Genomic DNA, 6,000 nt, shown 5'->3' with positions numbered 1-6,000 from the left:
ACGTAGCAGCGTATCGGTGTGACGTCGGGAGGGTTCTTTGTTCTTTTTAAAAATATTTAATACAGATAAATATTAACTTGGTAAAAACTAATTATGTTAGCGTGCCACACAATGTAATCTTTTTAAAAATGTATTTCAAATGTGAAAACCCAAATATGACCCAAAAGCCCAATTTGTTTGAAACAATTGGTGTTTTACAAACCCATACGGCCAAACTGTCTTATTGGTTCTCCAATAAGTTTACGATTTATTGTAACTGGGATAGCATGTTTTCATTATCATGTTGTTCCCATTGATTGTAGAAAAACCAGTGAGTATTTGTAGTTTCATTAATGCTGATGGGTCATGCATAAAACCTCCAGAATATACTTTGACCAAAAACGGGTTCAAGTTGTCGATCTTTCCGTCAAGCCTGTAAATCAACTTCATGTCATTTGAGCTAAAAGCGTACTAGAAACTGTAACATTATTATCTATACCCAGCAAGCACAAAGACGCTGGGGTGAAGTGGGGACATGGGCTGCGTCCCATACCGATAGCCCGTGGAAAGTTGGTTTCAGGTTCGATTCGATAGATAACCTATTTGCGGTTTCAAACTTCAATAAAAGTAAATGTCTCAGAATTAGCGTCACATTGTTGGAAAAAAAAATCATGCACAACATTTCACACGTTTTATCTTCACTATTCAGACATTGGTTTGCTTTCAACCCTTAATAAAGATCCAGAAATGTCAGCTGCACGGATTTCCAGCTGGCAGAGCCAGTGACCGTGTTCAAAGTGCAGGAGATTTAATTAGTTTCTAATGTTTGTATTTCAATAGCTCCTCGGTCATGTGACCAAGTCACCTCAAACTACTTTTAGATAATCCACAAATTCCCAACAATCAACGATGGACTGAGATGCACACATGCATATTAGCTCCAAGACATACGCCCATACTCAGATGTTTCTACAGTGACCATTTAGCTTTGCCGAGCCCTCATCCTCAGGTGTCAAAGTCCCTCTAGCCTGACTCCCCTCCTAGCTTCTTCCACCAGAAAGACCTCTAGATTAAGAAAGCCTTCTTCCAAATCTCAGAGAACTGGGTAGTTCAACTGAGTTCACCTGAATACCATTAGTATTTTGGATGTGTCTTGCTCCTTTGCGTCCACTTCTACGTCATGGCCACACATTTCCTCATGTGGCCGTTTGACATTCTAACCTTAATCTGATGATTCAAAGTCCATGTTAATAAGTTAATAAGATTTCTATCCTTCAAACATATGGTACATTATCACCATCTATGCTCTCCATCGTGGCTAGAATCCAGTGACTATGGAATGGGACCAGATTTAAATCATCACAGCAGGCAAGCAAGACTAAATGTTAGATGAGTAAGAAAGAGTGAAAGCCAGGACAGAAAGAGGCACATGGGAAAAGAAGAACAGAGGAAAACAAACAATTAGGGGGACAGAAGAAACTTTTCCAAGCCCTCAGGTCAAGGTGGCCAGGTCTGTGTAAGGGTTGGGTGTCTAAGGTAGTCCACCATTCAGACAAACAGATGCCCCTATTTCTCTTGCCCGATGAAAGGGATGCCGATCCATGTGCTTGTCCCCTTAGTCATGTTTGTGGTTGTGTATGACTGTGTTGGACCCACAAAGAAGCCTGTGCTGTTGTGAAGTAGATGAAGTACATAAGAGGTGATGTGTAACTGGGTACACCTGTCCTCCTTCCTCAGATACAGAAGGAATGCAGGTGTTACCCTTGGGTCACGTCAGGTCCAGGGTCATGGGTATGGCTACAAAAGGGACAAACATGCGTGCACGTGCACACACACTTCCCATAACTGCATTCCTCAGAGTGATTTCTATTTATTTTATGATATGTTTTAAATACATAGGGGCATGTTCCTACAGGTACCACATACTAGTGTGAGCTTAGTCTGTTTTAGCCTTTTCCCTTCTCATTTAGTGTCAGTAACCAAATCAAAATGCATTTGATTTGACCAACCCACGACTACGCAGATGCTGACAGCTCAAACCCCCCACACCACAGGGGATGTGTGGAGGCGCGACAGAGAGAGGAGAGCAGGAATTAAAGAAAGCGAGGAGCAGCCAACAGTTACAGTAATATTAGAATGAGATCCCCCAACGGTCAAGTGTGGACTAGTGCAGCAATTTAGCAAAGAAAAAAGGGTATTTGATGCAGCCCTAGACACTCAGATTGGACCCCTCGGTTGGAACATAAAATCTGTTCCAGGGAAGAGAAACTCTAATATACGTTATTCTTATACGAATAAGAATGCCTCATCCCGTCGTCTCCAACTAGTAACAGAAACAATAACTATAACAATATACAGTAACAGGTTTACTTTATTTGTCAAATCTAGATGGGGCCACATGCATATATAGAAGCTTTATTTGTAATTTAAAAGTTAAATACGATACAGACAGACACACATCAGGTTTACATTGAAAGTACCTAACACATACTTTAGCAGTTGTAGAACTGACCAAACAAAAGCTTTTAACCATTTTTTTTAAATGTTGAAACGGTATCAGCCTCCTTAATTGAGACAGGTAATTTGTTCCAGAGAAAAGGTGCTCTATATGAGAACGCCCTGCCTCCAGCAGTTTTTAAAATTAATTTTGGGAACTCCACCCTGGGAGATGGTCTCACATACATTTTGACCAAGTGGCCAAGCACTGCAAGTATTGACCAATATTTCAAACTGACTGATTCCCATAGGCAAATCAGTAAGAATTCATCATGAAACGTGTGCATTAATTCTCTTTGTGTATTGCATTAATTATCTTCAAGTAGCTCAACTGATTGCATGTTCTATTAAGTATGTGTGGTATGTCATGCTGTAGTAGCTATCTTATCTGACTTACTTCTACCAGAAACTACTAAGCCCCCTTTGACAGTTTTCACATGGCTCAGCTGGAAAATGTAGATGCAGAAAGTGTCTGTGGTGTGCCTGAAGCCTTGGTCAGAGCTCCTTCTCATCTATGGATTCCAGTCGAACCATGTTCTCAGGGGAAGTACCACTCGGGGCAGGAACACAAAGCACTTGCATGTGGGGAAGTTGCACGCTCCCGCACGCTTGCGGGAGGTTGTAGTTAGTGGTTGTCTTGCCCTTACCTGTGAGAAGTTGGGTAACCAGCATGTTAACATGTTTAAAATAAACGATTCACAGCACCTGGAAAAGGTACTTAACAAGCAAACAAACACCTTTTTCCACTATAAACATGTGTTGATGGGTCTTCCTCCTTGCTGTATTTTGTGAAAGCCCTGTCTATCAAACTCCAGCTGAAGGAAACCAAACACAAATGTATTACCTTGACTGACGACCCTTCAGAATATTACAGTATTCAAGCATAACAGCACGTCTGGGAAGTGGTGGAGAGACAGCTTTAATAATTTTTACTGTGTTTAATTGTGGAGGGAAGAGGGATTGTTCTCATAACGTAATGAACAGTTTTGAAATGAAGCATGAATATTTTTATGGTGCTTTTATGATCTTAATTTCACCCATCCTAATGTTACATAAACAGGCAAGTGAATATGGAAATGAGGCTTGAAGTACGATAACAAAATTATGCTCACAGTATAGATCAGACATAAACATCTAAGACAGTAGGTTTCAATATGTTTTATTATTGTCTACATCACATAACATGTGACCCACTGAAGCTCTTCCCACACTGGTCCCAGTGGTACAGCTTCTCTCCTGAGTGAACATGCTGGTGTCTCTTTAAGTGTCCTGAATGACTGAAGCTTTTCCCACACTGCTCACAGGTGTACGGCTTCTCTCCTGAGTGAACACGCTGGTGTCTCTCTAAGCTTCCTGACTGACTGAAGCTCTTCCCACACTGGTCACAGTGGTATGGCTTTTCTCCTGAGTGAACACGCTGGTGTGTTTTTAAGTCTCCTGAATGACTGAAGCTCTTCCCACACTGGTCACAGTGGTGATGTCTGGCCTTCTCCGTTGTTACGTCCCAACTGGTTCCCAATTAAACTGGTTCCCCAGCTGTGCGTGCACCTATCAGTCTGCCTCTATCACCAGATTCGTCACAAATTCACAAACATATTACTGGCGATTTTCAAGTCGGATCTCATATTTGCTGCGGCAAATATGAAAGTAGGCCTATAGGCTACGTGCGCACTACATTAGGCTACCATTCGCGACAAAATAAATGGAGACAAAATAAAACATTTACAGGCTCGCATGAAGTGGGATTCTAACGCACTAGAGTAAAAACATGTACGCACCAAAGTCCGTTGACTAACACCACGAGCTATATCAGCTCACAAAACGTAATTGAATCGTTAGGTATTTTTTAACTACATTGGCCTTCAGGTAACATTTTGAATTGGCTTCTTCTGATTCAACTGGTTCCCATAGACACTACCCGAATGTAGGCTTACTATGCACGTATTTGGGGTTGTTTCGAGGCAATTGCCGTATTTTCCACGACATCACAGCTCCTTCTGACACCACATATTACAAATTCATACTAAGAACGTCGCTGCTAACCCAGACAATACGATCAAAATACGCGTAACACAACATGGAAACATTCGTTTCCTATGCGATTTCGTGTAGCCTATTGCTGAGTTTTTCTTCGCTATATCTTTTGAAATCAATTCATTTCATAATTGTATAACAGTCGCATCCGTTTTGCGGATCCGCTCCAGATTTGATACAAATGCTACAATCTTAGTAGCATTCTACGGAACTGGCCCGCTTTCGAAACGGATTCGAAAATTACGTTTCTAAAACTGGTTGTTCCCTTCCTTGATTGTGATTGGCTATATCGCATTCCATGCCGTTGTAAAATCCAGCATAGACGTAGGACGTGTCCCAAAATCATACAGTATGATCAAATATTGGGCTGGACGTGTCCCATAATCATACAGGGGCGTGTTATAACGTTAATATTCATAAACTGGTTTCAACAAAGAATTCATTTCAGGGCACAATCTTCTGAAATGTTAAGACCATGTTAAAAGTTAAAAAAAACACAATTGTTCACTATTTAGACCTTACTTTTGTGATCAGTAATTCATTGGTTATTCTTTCTTAATTGTTCATAGTTCACAAGTAGTTCTCAATGAGGATATATTTATTTTGTACTAATCAAATACCTACCAAGGAACTACCTTGATACTAAATTCGCTATCACTTACTGCTTAGTTAATCTTGGTTCCATATTAGTTAATAGTATTAACTCACAGAACAGCTCACTGAGCACCTCTCCTCAAATCAGCTCTATGAACCTCTCCAGTCTGGATTTCATCTTCACCACAGCACTGAAACTGCATTGGCCAAGGTTTCCTGACCTAGGGATCTATTATTAGCCTCTGACGCAGGCTCTAGCTCTGTTCTGGTTCTTCTAGACATAAGTGCAGCTTTTGACACTGTAGATCATGAGATTTTCCTGGAACGTATGGATAACTATGTTGGGATTTCTGGTACTTCACTTCAGTGGTTTAGATCCTATCTATCTGATAGATCACAATATGTCCACTATGATGGTTGCTCATCCAGGAGCTCCACTGTAAAATACGGAGAACCACAGGGTTCAGTTTTAGGCCCTCTGTTATTTTCACTCTATATTGCCTTTAGGAAACATAATTAGAAGTTTTGGGGTACATTTTCACTGTTATGCAGATGATACTCAGCTATACATGTTTATAAAGCTTGGAGAAATTCCACATGCTATGGAAAAATGTGTTTCCGGGTTGAAAACTTGGATGACAGCAAATTTCCTTCTTCTTAATTTGGATAAAACCGAGGTTCAAATTTTTGGCCCCAAAAAAACACAGAAATAATTTATCCAATCTGACCTTAGACTTAGACGGCGTCAAAGTATCTCAAAGCCAGCTGGTAAAAAATTTAGGAGTCACATTGGACCCAGAACTTTTGTTTGAGTAGCATATTAAGCAAATCACCAGAACCGCATTTTTCTATCTACATAATATTGCCAAAATACGAAAATTCCTCTCAAAGGATGAT

This window comes from Hypomesus nipponensis, chromosome 9, assembly GCF_054491055.1.
Source record: "Hypomesus nipponensis isolate SF chromosome 9, ASM5449105v1, whole genome shotgun sequence".
NCBI lineage: Eukaryota > Metazoa > Chordata > Actinopteri > Osmeriformes > Osmeridae > Hypomesus > Hypomesus nipponensis.
This window is presented reverse-complemented; position numbering follows the sequence as displayed.